The sequence below is a fragment of the Cherax quadricarinatus genome, chromosome 44, assembly GCF_038502225.1.
Source record: "Cherax quadricarinatus isolate ZL_2023a chromosome 44, ASM3850222v1, whole genome shotgun sequence".
Classification (NCBI taxonomy): domain Eukaryota; kingdom Metazoa; phylum Arthropoda; class Malacostraca; order Decapoda; family Parastacidae; genus Cherax; species Cherax quadricarinatus.
This window is the reverse complement of record NC_091335.1, coordinates 4774114-4794239: the sequence shown is the minus strand read 5'-3', so window position 1 is coordinate 4794239 and position 20126 is coordinate 4774114.

Genomic DNA, 20126 nt, shown 5'->3' with positions numbered 1-20126 from the left:
GGGTCCCTGAAGCTTGAACTGTTATGCGGTTATTGAAGCTTGAACTGTTATGGGTTCCTGAAGTTTGAACTGTTATGGGGTCCCTGAAGCTTGAACTGTTATGGGTCCCTGAAGCTTGAACTGTTATGGGGGCCCTGAAGCTTGAACTGTTATGGGTCCCTGAAGCTTGAGCTGTTATGGGTCCCTGAAGCTTGAACTGTTATGAGCGCCCTGAAGCTTGAACTGTTATGGGTCCCTGAAGCTTGAACTGTTATGGGGTCCCTGAAGCTTGAACTGTTATGGGTCCCTGAAGCTTGAACTGTTATGGGGACCCTGAAGCTTGAACTGTTATGGGGACCCTGAAGCTTGAATTGTTATGGGTCCCTGAAGCTTGAACTGTTATGGGTCCCTGAAGCTTGAACTGTTATGGGGTCCCTGAAACTTGAACTGTTATGGGTCCCTGAAGCTTGAACTGTTATGGGGGCCCTGAAGCTTGAACTGTTATGGGTCCCTGAAGCTTGAGCTGTTATGGGTCCCTGAAGCTTGAACTGTTATGGGTCAGTGTCATTGATGTCAGTGTTACTGATGTCAGTTGCACTGATGCCGGTGGCATTGATGTCGGTGTTACTGATGTCAGTGTCACTGATGTCAGTGATTGGTGGCTACGTCAGTAGGTTCTCGGGAAGTCTCAGCAGGGACACTAACGAAGATATTCCTCGCCAGGGGTATCCTGCGACCTGCTAGTTGAGATATCCTTGTGGCCGGTAGCCAGGATATCCCAGGTATCGACGGGATATCCTGGGATTGCGGTGTGTAAGACTGGTGTCTCGTAGCTGAGTTGGTGACGCACTCAGCTCACACACTGAGGCCCATGGTTCGATCCCCGGAGCGGCTGGGAACATTAGGACATATTTCCATAAGACACCTCTTGTCCATGTTCACCCATCAGTAAAATAGGTACCTGGGTGTTAGTCGACTGGTGAGGGTCGCATCCCGGGAACAAAATTAACCTAAGTTACCCAAATGCTCAGCATAAACGGGCTTTCTGTATAGTAAGCCATTAATGTCAGCTATGGTCTGTATAAGTTGTATTATGTACTCGTAGAAATAGAGATTATTATTATTATTATTATTATTATTATTATTATTATTATTATTATTATTATTATTATTATTATTGCAAGGAGGATGTGTGGAGTGGCTGGGAGTTGAGGATAGACGTTACTTAAGTTGAAAAGGTAATAACAACAAGTGGTGCGCATCCTGCACGACTCTTGACGTACCGCTGGTCCAGAGGTGCAAGATTCTCATAACCTGTAATGTACGACCCCTGAGAGTCACCATACGTGTCGTATACATGTGATAAACAGCATCTCTACCAGAGTAATGGTCTGGTCTCGTGTTTTGAAATTGGTCTTGGTGCCTCGAGACTGGACTCGTTGTCTTGAAACTGGTCTCAATGGCTCGAGGTTGGTCTCATTTGATTAGAGGCTAAACAGTTTCAGTGGATCGAAGGACCTGGGGAGACATGACAACGATGTATGAGATACTAAGAGGACAAGGACAGGGACGGATAGTGACACAGTGACTAAGAACAGTCCGTAGTCCAATACTAGGCGAGGTAATGACTGAACTAGACCCTGAAGTAATCAGCTCTAATCTATCCTTCCCTGCCTTCTGGCAGAACGAACGACTTGGGGAAAACATAAGTCACTTTCCCGTTATCTTCTGACAATTTCTCGTTTCAGCTGCAGTTCTGAAGAGGACTGGATGATTGCTGATCGGTGCTGGTGGTGTGTTCTTCTTCAGAAAAAAAAATGGCCGAAGATCTACTGACTTCGGGGTCGTAGCTACATGAAGACTCGGTGGAGCTTCTGGTCCTCCGAGCGAGAGTCTTCGCTTGCCACACTTGTGTTTACCACAAAGGTAAACCACACAGCCGTCTAATAGGATATATTTTGATGTGATTGTGAAAGATACGGCTTGTGTTGGCTGCCGACCTTGTGGGATTAGCAGCTGAGTTCTGGCTATTAATTCTGGCTAAGTGGAGAAGCTTGAGATTATTTAGGTGAGTGACAGGAGAGCCACTGACACCTCGCAGGTGCTGAAGACTCCGCTGAAGTGACACATCCTTCAAAGAAAGGTGGAGGCTGGAGGTAAGTAGTGTTGAGTGGGGGTTCTTCCTTATACACAACACCGAGAAGGGATGAACAGCGCCTCACTCACCCTACTTACAGTTTCCTTTTCAAGACACCTGACAGATCCTCCAAGTAATTCCTGCTGACCAAGCATTCTGGAGATATCTGGGAGACTGCTAAATTGTTATCGATTATTCTGAGATATACTCCCCAGGAGATATCTACGTTACTCATGCTGTGAAGATAGACGTAAAGTGGTGTTCGGGTCACGGCAGGTCGAGGATGTATACTCTAGGAGTGTGCAGATCTCTGCTGCCAAAAACAATGTCGCTGTTATTAAGGTGGAGTGTGAGGTGCGTCGAGGGTCAGCCAGTGGCTTCATCAGTCCACTGCAGAGAAAGGTGGGAGATGAGGAGGAGTTTGATGTAGTCAGTCCCTCAGCCTGGAGTCGTTCAGTTAATAATATTATCAGGCCAGTGTTCACCAATGTGTGGGTGCACTCACCTACATGAGACTGCAGGGGTTGAGTGGTTGCACTCACCTACATGTGACTGCAGGGGTTGAGTACAGTGTTTACCACTAAATTTCCGCTATCAAGTGATTACCATTATCAGTTGAAGCAGAGAAATACACCTCAAGACGTAAATGACAGGGAAAAAATAAGGAATGTCCTCTACATTTCGGCCTATATATGAGTCCCTCTTCAGCAGACTGAATAACCAGAAATACATATTTAATATTTCTGGTTAATTTCGTTTGCATCTTCATTATCATTGACCAAAGGTCACTTTCACTGCTAATACTGAGTCACTTTCACTGCTAATACTGAGTCACTTTCACTGCTAATACTGAGTCACTTTCACTGCTAATACTGAGTCACTTTCACTGCTAATACTGAGTCACTTTCACTGCTAATACTGAGTCACTTTCACTGCTAATACTGAGTCACTTTCACTGCTAATACTGAGTCACTTTCACTGCTAATACTGAGTCACTTTCACTGCTAATACTGAGTCACTTTCACTGCTAATACTGAGTCACTTTCACTGCTAATACTGAGTCACTTTCACTGCTAATACTGAGTCACTTTCACTGCTAATACTGAGTCACTTTCACTGCTAATACTGAGGCACTTTCACTGCTAATACTGAGTCACTTTCACTGCTAATACTGAGTCACTTTCACTGCTAATACTGAGTCACTTTCACTGCTAATACTGAGTCACCTTCATTGCTAATACTGAGTCATCTTCACTGCTAATACTGAGTCATCTTCACTGCTAATACTGAGTCACCTTCACTGCCAATACTGAGTCACCTTCACTATTAATACATGAGTCACCTTCACTGCCAATACTGAGTCACCTTCACTACTAATACCTGAGTCACTTTCACTGCTAATATTGAGTCACCTTCACTGCTAATACTGAGTCACCTTCACTGCCAATACTGAGTCACCTTCACTACTAATACCTGAGTCACCTTCACTGCAATACTGAGTCACCTTCACTGCTAATACCTGAGTCACTTTCACTGCTAATACTGAGTCACCTTCACTGCTAATACTGAGTCACCTTCACTGCTAATACTGAGTCACCTTCACTGCTAATACTGAGTCACCTTCACTGCTAATATCGGAGAGACCTGAGTCACGTTCACTGCTAATACTGAGTCACCTTCACTGCTAATACTGAGTCACCTTCACTGCTAATACTGAGTCGCCTTCACTGCTAATACTGAGTCACCTTCACTGCTAATACTGAGTCACCTTCACTGCTAATACTGAGTCACATTCACTTCTAATGCCGAGTCACCTTCACTGCTAATACTGAGTCACCTTCACTGTTAATACTGAATCACCTTCACCGCTAATACATGAGTCATCTTCACTGCTAATACCTGAGTCACCTTCACTGCTAATACTGAGTCACCTTCACTCTTAATACTGAGTCACCTTCACTGCTAATACTGAGTCACCTTCACTGCTAATACTGAGTCACCTTCACTCTTAATAATACTGAGTCACCTTCACTGCTGACACAACACAAGTATAAACCAGGGTGAAATACAACACAGCTATAAACCAAGGATATATACACCTACAGATGTATATATCTCACTGTATATACACCTAGAGATGTATATCTCTCACTGTATATACACCGAGAGATGTATATCTCTCACTGTATATACACCGAGAGAGGCATATCTCTCACTGTATATACACCGAGAGATGTATATCTCTCACTGTATATACACCTAGCGATGTATATCTCTCACTGTATATACACCGAGAGAGGTATATCTCTCACTGTATATACACCGAGAGATGTATATCTCTCACTGTATATACACCGAGAGATGTATATCTCTCACTGTATATACACCGAGAGAGGCATATCTCTCACTGTATATACACCTAGAGAGGTATATCTCTCACTGTATATACACCGAGAGATGTATATCTCTCACTGTATATACACCGAGAGATGTATATCTCTCACTGTATATACACCGAGAGATGTATATCTCTCATTGTATATACACCGAGAGATGTATATCTCTCACTGTATATACACCGAGAGATGTATATCTCTCACTGTATATACACCGAGAGATGTATATCTCTCACTGTATATACACCGAGAGATGTATATCTCTCATTGTATATACACCGAGAGATGTATATCTCTCACTGTATATACACCGAGAGATGTATATCTCTCATTGTATATACACCGAGAGATGTATATCTCTCACTGTATATACACCGAGAGATGTATATCTCTCACTGTATATACACCGAGAGATGTATATCTCACTGTATATACACCGAGAGATGTATATCTCTCACTGTATATACACCGAGAGATGTATATCTCTCATTGTATATACACCGAGAGATGTATATCTCTCATTGTATATACACCGAGAGATGTATATCTCTCACTGTATATACACCGAGAGATGTATATCTCTCACTGTATATACACCGAGAGATGTATATCTCTCATTGTATATACACCGAGAGATGTATATCTCTCACTGTATATACACCGAGAGATGTATATCTCTCACTGTATATAGACCTAGCGATGTATATCTCTCACTGTATATACACCGAGAGATGTATATCTCTCATTGTATATACACCGAGAGATGTATATCTCTCACTGTATATACACCGAGAGATGTATATCTCTCACTGTATATACACCGAGAGATGTATATCTCACTGTATATACACCGAGAGATGTATATCTCTCACTGTATATACACCGAGAGATGTATATCTCACTGTATATACACCGAGAGATGTATATCTCTCACTGTATATACACCGAGAGATGTATATCTCTCACTGTATATAGACCTAGCGATGTATATCTCTCACTGTATATACACCGAGAGATGTATATCTCTCATTGTATATACACCGAGAGATGTATATCTCTCACTGTATATACACCGAGAGATGTATATCTCTCATTGTATATACACCGAGAGATGTATATCTCTCACTGTATATACACCGAGAGATGTATATCTCTCATTGTATATACACCGAGAGATGTATATCTCTCACTGTATATACACCGAGAGATGTATATCTCTCATTGTATATACACCGAGAGATGTATATCTCTCACTGTATATACACCGAGAGATGTATATCTCTCATTGTATATACACCGAGAGATGTATATCTCTCACTGTATATACACCGAGAGATGTATATCTCTCACTGTATATACACCGAGAGATGTATATCTCACTGTATATACACCGAGAGATGTATATCTCTCACTGTATATACACCGAGAGATGTATATCTCTCATTGTATATACACCGAGAGATGTATATCTCTCACTGTATATACACCGAGAGATGTATATCTCTCACTGTATATAGACCTAGCGATGTATATCTCTCATTGTATATACACCGAGAGATGTATATCTCTCATTGTATATACACCGAGAGATGTATATCTCTCACTGTATATACACCTAGAGAGGTATATCTCTCACTGTATATACACCGAGAGAGGTATATCTCTCACTGTATCTACACCGAGAGAGGTATATCTCTCACTGTATCTACACCGAGAGAGGTATATCTCTCACTGTATCTACACCGAGAGAGGTATATCTCTCACTGTATATACACCGAGAGATGTATATCTCTCACTGTATATACACCGAGAGAGGTATATCTCTCAGAGTAACACAGAATCCTCTCCTACAAGGTAACACAATATCCCTGGCTCTGGGTTAAGAAATATTAACCCGCGTTAATGTACCGTCACTGGTTAACATGAAGGCCAGTTAACCTAACTGTTGTGTGTTGACACTGTGATGACTGTCAAGCAGGATGACAGTGTTGCTGTCAGTATGGTTTACTAGATAAGATAAGATAAGATAAGATTTCGTTCGGATTTTTAACCCCGGAGGGTTAGCCACCCAGGATAAGGCAAGAAAGTCAGTGCGTCATCGAGGACTGTCTAACTTATTTCCATTGGGGTCCTTAATCTTGTCCCCCAGGATGCCACCCACACCAGTCGACTAACACCCAGGTACCTATTTGCTGCTAGGTGAACAGGACAACAGGTGTAAGGAAACGTGTCGAAATGTTTGGTGTACTAGAGATGACAGTGTTGCTGTCAGTATGGTGTACTAGAGATGACAGTGTTGCTGTCAGTATGGTGTACTAGAGATGACAGTGTTGCTGTCAGTATGGTGTACTAGAGATGACAGTGTTGCTGTCAGTATGGTGTACTAGAGATGACAGTGTTGCTGTCAGTATGGTGTACTAGAGATGACAGTGTTGCTGTCAGTATGGTGTACTAGAGATGACAGTGTTGTTGTCAGTATGGTGTACTAGAGATGACAGTGTTGCTGTCAGTATGGTGTACTAGAGATGACAGTGTTGCTGTCAGTATGGTGTACTAGAGATGACAGTGTTGCTGTCAGTATGGTGTACTAGAGATGACAGTGTTGCTGTCAGTATGGTGTACTAGAGATGACAGTGTTGCTGTCAGTATGGTGTACTAGAGATGACAGTATTGCTGTCAGTATGGTGTACTGGATATGACAGTATTGCTGTCAGTATGGTGTACTGGATATGACAGTATTGCTGTCAGTATGGTGGACTAGATATGACAGTGTTGCTGTCAGTATGGTGGACTAGATATGACAGTGTTGCTGTCAGTATGGTGTACTAGAGATGACAGTGTTGCTGTCAGTATGGTGTACTGGATATGACAGTATTGCTGTCAGTATGGTGGACTAGATATGACAGTGTTGCTGTCAGTATGGTGGACTAGATATGACAGTGTTGCTGTCAGTATGGTGGACTAGATATGACAGTGTTGCTGTCAGTATGGTGTACTAGATATGACAGTGTTGCTGTCAGTATGGTGTACTAGAGATGACAGTGTTGCTGTCAGTATGGTGTACTAGAGATGACAGCGTTGCTGTCAACATGGTGTACTGGATATGACAGTATTGCTGTCAGTATGGTGTACTGGATATGACAGTGTTGCTGTCAGTATGGTGTACTAGATATGACAGTGTTGCTGTCAGTATGGTGTACTAGAGATGACAGTGTTCCAGCATGGTGTACCAACACTGGTATTCTCTCTCTCTCTCTAAGAGAAAGTATTAATCTCAGTAACAGTGGTGTAAGTGAGGTCAGTACGTGTCTACACGTACAGTACGTGTCTTCACGTACAGAACGTATCTTCACGTACAACAAGTACGTGAAGCATGCCAAACACCCCAGTCGGTCTAATTACACCCGATGACCCTAATCCTCTCCAGTCACCTCAATCACCATATCACCCCTAATCACACCAATCACCCTAATCACCCTCAATCACTCCAATAGTCCCCAATCACCCCAATCCTCCTTAATCAACCCAAATCACCCCATTCCTTCCCATTCACTCCCAATCACCCCAATCCTCCTTAATCAACCCAAATCACCCCAATCCTCTCCAATCACACCCACACACCCCAATTACCCAATCACCCCAATCCTTATGCCAGGAGGATAATACAGCTGGTGGTAGGGATCTTGATCCAGGGAACTGGAGCTTCCTCTTCCTCAGAGCTGAACCGTCTCTCCCACTACCCCAGGTCACCTGGGACCCTCCAGGGTTTAGCGCTTCTCTTTGAATTTAATGGAACATAATAATGTTAATGATGAAATGATAATAATAATAATGACAACAACAAAAATAATAATAATAATAATAATAATAATAATAATAATAATAATAATAATAATAATAATAATAATAATAATAATAATAACAATAATAATAATAATAATAATAATAATAATAATAATAACAATAATAATAATAATAATAATAATAATAATAATAATAATAATAATAATAATAATAATAATAATAATAATAATAATAACAATAATAATAATAATAATAATAATAATAATAATAATAATAATAATAATAATAATAATAATAATAATAATAATAACAATAATAATAATAATAATAATAATAATAATAATAATAATAATAATAATAATAATAATAATAATAATAATAATAATAATAATAATAATAATAATAACAATAATAATAATAATAATAATAATAATAATAATAACAATAATAATAATAATAATAATAATAATAATAATAATAATAATAATAATAATAATAATAATAATAATAATAATAATAATAATAATAATAATAATAATAATAATAATAATAATAATAATAATAATAATAATAATAATAATAATAATAATAACAATAATAATAATAATAATAATAATAATAATAATAAGATCTTACCCTGGCAGGGTTAATAATATATTTCCTCTGTTCTAAGAGCCTTGTCGACCTCACTCATCAAATATTATCTCAAGTTTGTCATCACGGGGCATGATAGTGTGTTTGTTTTATGAGCTGTGTGTTTGTTTTATGAGCTGTGTGTTTGTTTGTGTTTGTGCCGGCAACCAAAGTATCATTTATAGAGAAGGAAGTTTTTTTTGGGATATTAAGTTGTTCTCGTTTCTGGCTTAAAATTCTCAACGTAACTAGCCCATGGTTATTTGTGTGTGTGTGTGTGTGTGTGTGTGTGTGTGTGTGTGTGTGTGTGTGTTTACGGCCTGTCCAGATCCCTTAGTAGTCCTACCTGGTCCTCATCCACTTGAGTTCTCTGCATTAGCTTCATATTATCTCCCAACAGGGACACCTCTGCATCTATCGTTTCCGTCATGTCAGTCATATATAACAGAAACAACAGCAGCCCCAGGACTGACCTTGTGGAACCCCACTTGTTACAGATACCAGAAACAACAGCAGCCCCAGGACTGACCTTGTGGAACCTCACTTGTTATAGGCACCAGAAACAGCACCAGCCCCAGGACTGACCTTGTGGAACCTCACTTGTTACAGACAACAGAAACAGCACCAGCCCCAGGACTGACCTTGTGGAACCTCACTTGTTACAGACACCAGAAACAACAGCAGCCCCAGGACTGACCTTGTGGAACCTCACTTGTTACAGACACCAGAAACAGCACCAGCCCCAGGACTGACCTTGTGGAACCTCACTTGTTACAGACACCAGAAACAGCAGCAGCCCCAGGACTGGTCTTGTGGAACCTCACTTGTTACAAGCGCCAGAAACAGCAGCAGCCCCAGGACTGGCCTTGTGGAACCTCACTTGTTACAGGCGCCAGAAACAGCAGCAGCCCCAGGACTGACCTTGTGGAACCTCACTTGTTACAGACACCAGAAACAACAGCAGCCCCAGGACTGACCTTGTGGAACCTCACTTGTTACAGGCACCAGAAACAGCACCAGCCCCAGGACTGACCTTGTGGAACCTCACTTGTTACAGGCACCAGAAACAGCACCAGCCCCAGGACTGACCTTGTGGAACCTCACTTGTTACAGACACCAGAAACAACAGCAGCCCCAGGACTGACCTTGTGGAACCTCACTTGTTACAGACACCAGAAACAGCACCAGCCCCAGGACTGACCTTGTGGAACCTCACTTGTTACAGACACCAGAAACAGCACCAGCCCCAGGACTGACCTTGTGCAACCTCACTTGTTACAAGCGCCAGAAACAGCAGCAGCCCCAGGACTGGCCTTGTGGAACCTCACTTGTTACAGGCGCCAGAAACAGCAGCAGCCCCAGGACTGGCCTTGTGGAACCTCACTTGTTACAGGCACCACAAACAGCAGCAGCCCCAGGACTGGCCTTGTGAAACCTCACTTGTTACAGGCGCCCACTCTGACACCTCGTCACGTACCATCATTCGTTGTTTTCTCCCTGTCAAGTATTCTCTGATCTATTGTAGTGCCTTGCCTGCCATTCTTGCTTGCTCCTCTAGCTTCTGCACTTATCTCGTGTGCAGAATTGTGTCGAAAGCCTTCTTAGTCTACCCACCATTCTCTCTGGTCGTACTTCCGTCATCGTGTCATAAAACTCCAGTAGGTTTGTGACACAGGATTTCACCTCCCTGAAACCGTGCTGGTTACCGTGTATTTATAAGCTCATTCCTCTCTAGGTACATCACCACTCTTCTGATAATCTTCTCCATGACTTTGCATACTATACATGTCAGTGACACTGATCTGTAGTTTAATGCTGTCTGTCTGTCTGTCTCCTTTCTTAAAGACTGGAACTATATTTCCTGGCTTCCACACCTCAGGCAGTTGTCCTGTTTCAATAGATGTGTTGAAGATTGTTGTTAGTGGCACACACCACACACAGCGCCTCTCCTCCCTCTCTCAAGACCCATAGAGAGATGTTGTCCGGTCCCACCGCCTTTGAGGTATCTAGCTCACTTGTGTGTGTGTGTGTGTGTGTGTGTGTGTGCTCGCCTATTTGTACTCACCTATTTGTGGTTGCAGGAGTCGAGTCATAGCTCCTGGCCCCACCTCTTCAATGATTGCTACTAGGTCCTCTCTCTCCCTGCTCTATGAGCTTTATCAAACCTTGTCTTAAAACTATGTATGGTGTCAGTGTGTGTGTGTGTGTGTGTGGTGTGTGTGTGTGTGTGTGTGTGTGTGTGTGTGTGTGTGTGTGTGTGTGTGTGTGTGTGTGTGTGTGGTGTGTGTGTATGTGTTTAAGGTCTTTAAGCATGATCGTAACCACCTGCAGTGATTAGTCAGGTCATTGGCGTACACAAACCAGGTCAGTGCCAGGCATCCTAGCTTTTAATTGCCCCGATCAGTCGGGCACGCAGGGTTTTAATAATGGTTGAGAATGGCGTTGACAAGTTAAGAATGTCCCTCACTGTGTGGAAAGTCAACGACATCCAATTCTCACTTGTGGTTCTGCTGGTGTCATACAAGGTGCTGCTGGAGCCATCGGTGTTTCAAGGTCCTTGGAAGTACCTGTTTTTCCCTGACGTCCTCAGTTCTTCAGGGTTGACGGTCCTGATCCTTCCAGTGGTTAGTTTACCACTGTGTGGTCATGCTGAGGATTGTTGTGTAGCGGTAGTCATGGTGGAGTGTAGCAGCTGGTTGTGTGGTGGTAGATATGGTGGAGTGTAACAGCTGGTTGTGTGGTGGTAGATATGGTGGAGTGTAACAGCTGGTTGTGTGGTGGTAGATATGGTGGAGTGTAGCAGCTGGTTGTGTGGTGGTAGATATGGTGGAGTGTAGCAGCTGGTTGTGTGGTGGTAGATATGGTGGAGTGTAACAGCTGGTTGTGTGGTGGTAGATATGGTGGAGTGTAACAGCTGGTTGTGTGGTGGTAGATATGGTGGAGTGTAACAGCTGGTTGTGTGGTGGTAGATATGGTGGAGTGTAGCAGCTGGTTGTGTGGTGGTAGATATGGTGGAGTGTAACAGCTGGTTGTGTGGTGGTAGATATGGTGGAGTGTAACAGCTGGTTGTGTGGTGGTAGATATGGTAGAGTGTAGCATATAGTTTTTACATAGGATTAAATAGTCTTCACATAGCCTCAAATGGTCCTCATATAGGATCAGATAGTCCTTATATAGTATCAGATAATCCTAACAGGATCAGATATTCCTTACATAGGATCAGATAGTCCTTACACAGAAACAGATAGTCCTTACATAGGATCAGATAGTCCTTATTTAGTATCAGATAATCCGAACATAGGATCAGATACTCCTTACATAGCATCAGATAGTCCTTACACAGGATCAGATAGTCATCTTCATCTCGCTTTGAGACGTCATCTGGACCTCACTGTGAGACGTCATCTGGGCCTCGCTGTGAGACGTCAGTTTCACCTCCCTGTGAGACGTCATCTGGACCTCACTGTGAGACGTCATCTGGGCCTCGCTGTGAGACGTCAACTTCACCTCCCTGTGAGACGTCATCTGGACCTCACTGTGAGACGTCATCTGGACCTCGCTGTGAGACGTCATCTGGACCTCACTGTGAGACGTCATCTGGACCTCACTGTGAGACGTCATCTGGACCTCACTGTGAGACGTCATCTGGACCTCACTGTGAGACGTCATCTGGACCTCACTGTGAGACGTCATCTGGACCTCGCTGTGAGACGTCATCTGGACCTCACTGTGAGACGTCATCTGGACCTCACTGTGAGACGTCATCTGGTCCTCACTGTGAGACGTCATCTGGACCTCACTGTGAGACATCATCTGGACCTCACTGTGAGACGTCATCTGGACCTCACTGTGAGACGTCAACTTCACCTCGCTGTGAGACGTCATCTGGACCTCACTGTGAGACGTCAACTTCACCTCACAGTGAGACGTCATCTGGACCTCACTGTGAGACGTCAACTTCACCTCGCTGTGAGACGTCATCTGGACCTCACTGTGAGACGTCATCTGGACCTCACCGTGAGACGTCATCTGGACCTCACCGTGAGACGTCATCTGGACCTCACTGTGAGACGTCATCTGGGCCTCACTGTGAGACGTCATCTGGACCTCACTGTGAGACGTCAACTTCACCTCGCTGTGAGACGTCATCTGGACCTCACTGTGAGACGTCATCTGGACCTCACCGTGAGACGTCATCTGGACGTCACTGTGAGACGTTATCTGGACCTCACTGTGAGACGTCATCCGGACCTCACTGTGAGACGTCATCTGGACCTCACTGTGAGACGTCAACTTCACCTCGCTGTGAGACGTCATCTGGACCTCACTGTGAGACGTCAACTTCACCTCGCTGTGAGACGTCATCTGGACCTCACTGTGAGACGTCATCTGGACCTCACTGTGAGACGTCATCTGGATCGTGGGTGCTTACTGAGAATTTAACTAAAGACTTGTTCAGTAGTGGGACTGTTGGGCCAGACAGGAAGTGCCTCTCCACGGGGGTGTGTAGTGCCTCCCCAGTGGGACTCCTGTATCCCCAGTGGACCAGCAGTGCTCTCTAGAACACCGCCCACACTGCAGTATATGGCACTGCTTGTTGGTGTCACTGCTGCCAAGGGGAGTTTAAGTCCTCTTGCTCCTTCTCTACATTAGGGGGGTCGAACCATGGGCTCTCCCTCGTCCACTTATTTCCTTTCATCCCAGCCCGGTGTGAATCTTTGCACTGCTTCCAGGAATTTTAACATAAGCGTCGTCTCCTCTAGTTCCTTTTTCGCCCACCAGTAGCCATATTTAGCGCACTTAGGAAATTTAACACACTAGCGTAATCCTCTCACTCCATACCCACCTTCTGGAGTTCGATGCCCCAGTCCTTACGTTCTTCAATTCTTTCTTCCACTCCCATTGTCCTCTGGTACACGGAAGTTGTAACTCGTGACCACTGACACTCACTGGGCTCCTATTACGATAATAATAATAATAACAATAATAATAATAATAACAATAATAATAATAATAATAACAATAATATTAATAATAATAATGATAATAATAATAATAACAATAATAATAATAATAATAATAATAATAATAATAATAATAATAATAACAATAATAATAATAATAATAATAATAATAATAATAACAATAATAATAATAATAATAATAATAATAATAATAATAATAATAATAATAATAATAACAATAATAATAATAATAACAATAATAATAATAATAATAATAATAATAATAATAACAATAATAATAATAATAATAATAATAATAATAATAATAACAATAATAATAATAATAATAATAATAATAATAATAATAATAATAATAATAATAACAATAATAATAATAATAATAATAATAATAATAATAATAATAATAATAATAATAATAATAATAATAATAATAATAATAACAATAATAATAATAATAATAATAATAATAATAATAATAATAATAATAATAATAATAATAATAATAATAATAATATTATTATTATTATTATTATTATTATTATTATTATTATTATTATTATTATTATTATTATTATTATTACCAATAATAATAATATTATTAATGATAATAATAATCATTATATTAATTTCTTTCTACAGGTACAGACCATAGCTGACATCAATGACATACTACTATATAGAAAGTCCCTTGTTATGCAGATTATTTCGGGAAAATTAGGGCAGTTTTGTCCCCAGGATGCGACCCACACCAGTCTACTAACACCCAGGTACCTATTTTACTGCTAGGTGAACATGGACAGCAGGTGCCTTAAGGAAATACGTCCTAATATTTCCACCCGTACCGGGGATCGAACCATGGACCTCAGTGCGTGAGCTGAGTGCGCTACCATCCCAGCTACGGGACACCTATAGTTGATTCTCTCTGTGTTATATTTATTCAGGGTGAAAATCACATCAAGTCTCGCCGGCTCTTCTCTTCTCACTCTCGTTGGTTCCTCAGGGTGTTGACACTGAAATTTCTTCATTATTGTCTCCATTCGTTTCAGTCTTCGCGTTTCTGATCCATCATGGTGTGGGGAGGTAAGGTTCCAGTTCTTCTGTTGTTTAGTGGTGGATGATATATCACTGTTACCTCTCTCTCTCTCTCTCTCTCTCTCTCTCTCTCTCTCTCTCTCTCTCTCTCTCTCTCTCTCTCTCTCTCTCTCTCTCTCTCTCTCTCTCTGGGCATTACAGTCCCCGTTGCATTGTCCTAGAGATCTCCTGTGTTCAAATTTCCTTGTTCCTCAAATGTTCAGTGGTGTCTGACCCTAAAGCGTTATTCCTCTTACTTTCAAACTGATACCCCTCTGGGAATATTATATTTATTATCACTACTGAAGATTGTGTCTCCATGAGAGCTATGATGTACGGGTATTCTTCTCCTACTGTGTCTTTGAAGATTTTTTGGTGATTTCGTCTTCAGCTGAATATTACACTCTGTGTCATCCCTCACACCTCTGAATCACACAACAGACTGATAGGAACTATCAGCAATGCTTTCATACAATATCCTCGTTCTTAACAAAATCTGGTGAACACAGCATCCTTCACCATCCATTAGAGGTCTGTGATCACCCAGACTGTTGGTGAACACACCAGCATCCAGAAAGAGGCCTACACAGTAACACAGAAGCAAACAAGGTGAGTGGAGGTCCAAGGTTAGGATATGCCTAAACAACTGCGTAATTGTTTACACCAAACAAGGCATCAGTGTTTATCCCAGAATGTTAAGAGGGAGGCAGCAGGCAGGAATGAGCTGCTTGAGGCTCGTTAAATGAAGCAATTTACTTTTGTGATGGACACACCGCCATTACTGTCCCAAATACGTGGAGTCCAAGGTGAGGAAGACCTGAAACCATGTACCTGGAGACACACACACTCACACACACACACACACACACACACACACACACACACACACACACACACACACACACACACACACACACACACACACACACACACACACACACACGCCTACAAGACCCACTGACCTAGAAATATCAGAGATAATTGTAGGAACCAGCAAGATTCCTGGAAAAAGTGAGTCTACACTCTGACCTTAATGATTTACAGGGGGTACGGTGGGGTACAGACCCCACCAGGTGGGGTACAGGGGCCACGGTGGGGTACAGACCTCACTAGGTGGGATACAGGGGGTACGGTGGGGTACAGACCCCACCAGGTGGGATACAGGGGGTACGGTGGGGTACAGGCCTCACTAGGTGGGGTACAGGTGGCACGGTGCCCTGTGGCATGATGTGATATTGATGACGTCTGTGGCATGATGTGATATTGATGACGTCTGTGGCATGATGTGATATTGATGACGTCTGTGGCATGATGTGATATTGATGACGTCTGTGGCATGATGTGATATTGATGACGTCTGTGGCATGATGTGATATTGATCACGCGTGTAGCATGCAGGAGGTGGGATGCTGGGGGAGGGGGATGTGGTGTGGACAGCAACACACATTGCATGGGCCGCAGGCCACGTTCCTCCTTGCAACTCTTGCAGTTAACGATGTCTGGCTTGTTTTAACCCACCAATTGTTCGCAATGAGGTCATGACGTCAGTGCATACCGTAGCGCGACTAACGAAGGAAGAGCGATGTCAGCCGACACCAGCTGCTGCTGACTGCCTTGCCATCACTGCCACCACCACCGCCATCACCGCCATCACCGCCATCACCACCATCACCGCCATCACAACCACCACCACCGTCGCCTCCAACGCCAACCAAAGCAAGTTACTTCACATCTTACTTACTGATAATTAAGTCCTCGGAGACTTTCCCAGTTCATCTTTGTCGTTGTCTTGTCTCTTATACCGTCTTAGTCTTCGTCGACTTCTTAGTCTTCTTCTTCGACTTCTTAGTCTTCTTCTTCGACTTCTTGGTCTTCTTCGATTTCTAAGTCTTCTTCTTCGACTTCTTGGTCTTCTTCGCCTTCTTGGTCTTCTTCGCCTTCTTGGTCTTCGATTTCTAGGTCTTCTTCTTCGACTTCTTGGTCTTCTTCGACTTCTTGGTCTTCTTCAACTTCTTAGTCTTCTTCAACTTCTTGGTCTTCTTCAACTTCTTAGTCTTCTTCGACTTCTTGATCTTCGACTTCTTGGTCTTCATCGACTTCTTGATCTTCGACTTCTTGATCTTCTTCAACTTCTTAGTCTTCTTCAACTTCTTGGTCTTCTTCAACTTCTTAGTCTTCTTCGACTTCTTAGTCTTCTTCAACTTCTTAGTCTTCTTCGACTTCTTAGTCTTCTTCAACTTCTTAGTCTTCTTCAACTTCTTAGTCTTCTTCAACTTCTTGGTCTTCTTCGACTTCTTAGTCTTCTTCAACTTCTTAGTCTTCTTCAACTTCTTGGTCTTCTTCAACTTCTTGGTCTTCTTCAACTTCTTAGTCTTCTTCAACTTCTTAGTCTTCTTCGACTTTTTGGTCTTCTTCAACTTCTTGGTCTTCTTCGACTTCTTGGTCTTCTTCAACTTCTTAGTCTTCTTCAACTTCTTAGTCTTCTTCGACTTTTTGGTCTTCTTCAACTTCTTGGTCTTCTTCGACTTTTTGGTCTTCTTCAACTTCTTAGTCTTCTTCAGCTTCTTGGTCTTCTTCAACTTCTTGGTCTTCTTCGACTTTTTGGTCTTCTTCAACTTCTTAGTCTTCTTCAACTTCTTAGTCTTCTTCAACTTCTTGGTCTTCTTCGACTTCTTAGTCTTCTTCAACTTCTTAGTCTTCTTTGACTTCTTAGTCTTCTTCAACTTCTTAGTCTTCTTCAACTTCTTAGTCTTCTTCAACTTCTTGGTCTTCTTCGACTTCTTAGTCTTCTTCAACTTCTTAGTCTTCTTCGACTTCTTAGTCTTCTTCAACTTCTTAGTCTTCTTCAACTTCTTAGTCTTCTTCAACTTCTTGGTCTTCTTCAACTTCTTAGTCTTCCTCGACTTCTTGGTCTTCTTCAACTTCTTAGTCTTCTTCAACTTCTTGGTCTTCTTCGAATTTTTAGTCTTCTTCGACTTCTTAGTCTTCTTCAACTTCTTAGTCTTCTTCAACTTCTTAGTCTTCTTCAACTTCTTGGTCTTCTTCGACTTCTTAGTCTTCTTCAACTTCTTAGTCTTCTTCAACTTCTTAGTCTTCTTCAACTTCTTAGTCTTCTTCAACTTCTTAGTCTTCTTCAACTTCTTGGTCTTCTTCAACTTCTTAGTCTTCCTCGACTTTTTGGTCTTCTTCAACTTCTTAGTCTTCTTCAACTTCTTAGTCTTCTTCGACTTCTTGGTCTTCTTCAACTTCTTAGTCTTCTTCAACTTCTTGGTCTTCTTCAACTTCTTAGTCTTCTTCGACTTTTTGGTCTTCTTCAACTTCTTGGTCTTCTTCAACTTCTTAGTCTTCGACTTCTTGGTCTTCTTCGAATTTTTAGTCTTCTTCAACTTCTTAGTCTTCTTCAACTTCTTAGTCTTCTTCAACTTCTTAGTCTTCTTCAACTTCTTAGTCTTCTTCAACTTCTTAGTCTTCTTCAACTTCTTAGTCTTCTTCGACTTCTTGGTCTTCTTCAACTTCTTAGTCTTCTTCGACTTTTTGGTCTTCTTCAACTTCTTGGTCTTCTTCGACTTCTTAGTCTTCTTCAACTTCTTGGTCTTCTTCAACTTCTTGGTCTTCGACTTCTTGGTCTTCTTCAACTTCTTAGTCTTCTTCAACTTCTTGGTCTTCTTCAACTTCTTAGTCTTCTTCGACTTCTTAGTCTTCTTCGGCTTCTTGGTCTTCTTCGGCTTCTTGGTCTTCTTCGGCTTCTTGGTCTTCTTCGGCTTCTTGGTCTTCTTCGGCTTCTTGGTCTTCTTCGGTTTCTTGGTCTTCTTCGGTTTCTTGGTCTTCTTCGGCTTCTTGGTCTTCTTCGGCTTCTTGGTCTTCTTCGGCTTCTTGGTCTTCTTCAGCTTCTTGGTCTTCTTCAACTTCTTAGTCTTCTTCGACTTTTTGGTCTTCTTCAACTTCTTAGTCTTCTTCAACTTCTTAGTCTTCTTCGACTTTTTGGTCTTCTTCAACTTCTTAGTCTTCTTCAACTTCTTAGTCTTCTTCGACTTCTTGGTCTTCTTCAACTTCTTAGTCTTCTTCGACTTTTTGGTCTTCTTCAACTTCTTAGTCTTCTTCAACTTCTTAGTCTTCTTCGACTTCTTGGTCTTCTTCAACTTCTTAGTCTTCTTCAACTTCTTGGTCTTCTTCGAATTTTTAGTCTTCTTCGACTTCTTAGTCTTCTTCAACTTCTTAGTCTTCTTCGACTTCTTGGTCTTCTTCGACTTCTTGGTCTTCTTCAACTTCTTAGCCTTCTTCGACTTCTTGGTCTTCTTCGATTTCTAAGCCTTCTTCTTCGACTTCTTGGTCTTCTTCGACTTCTTGATCTTCGACTTCTTGGTCTTCATCGACTTCTTGATCTTCGACTTCTTGATCTTCTTCAACTTCTTAGTCTTCTTCAACTTCTTAGTCTTCTTCGACTTCTTGATCTTCGACTTCTTGGTCTTCATCGACTTCTTGATCTTCTTCAACTTCTTAGTCTTCTTCAACTTCTTGGTCTTCTTCAACTTCTTAGTCTTCTTCGACTTCTTAGTCTTCTTCAACTTCTTAGTCTTCTTCGACTTCTTAGTCTTCTTCAACTTCTTAGTCTTCTTCAGCTTCTTAGTCTTCTTCAACTTCTTGGTCTTCTTCGACTTCTTAGTCTTCTTCAACTTCTTAGTCTTCTTCAACTTCTTGGTCTTCTTCAACTTCTTAGTCTTCTTCAACTTCTTGGTCTTCTTCAACTTCTTAGTCTTCTTCAACTTCTTAGTCTTCTTCGACTTTTTGGTCTTCTTCAACTTCTTGGTCTTCTTCGACTTCTTGGTCTTCTTCAACTTCTTAGTCTTCTTCAACTTCTTAGTCTTCTTCGACTTTTTGGTCTTCTTCAACTTCTTGGTCTTCTTCGACTTTTTGGTCTTCTTCAACTTCTTAGTCTTCTTCAGCTTCTTGGTCTTCTTCAACTTCTTGGTCTTCTTCGACTTTTTGGTCTTCTTCAACTTCTTAGTCTTCTTCAACTTCTTAGTCTTCATCAACTTCTTGGTCTTCTTCGACTTCTTAGTCTTCTTCAACTTCTTAGTCTTCTTCGACTTCTTAGTCTTCTTCAACTTCTTAGTCTTCTTC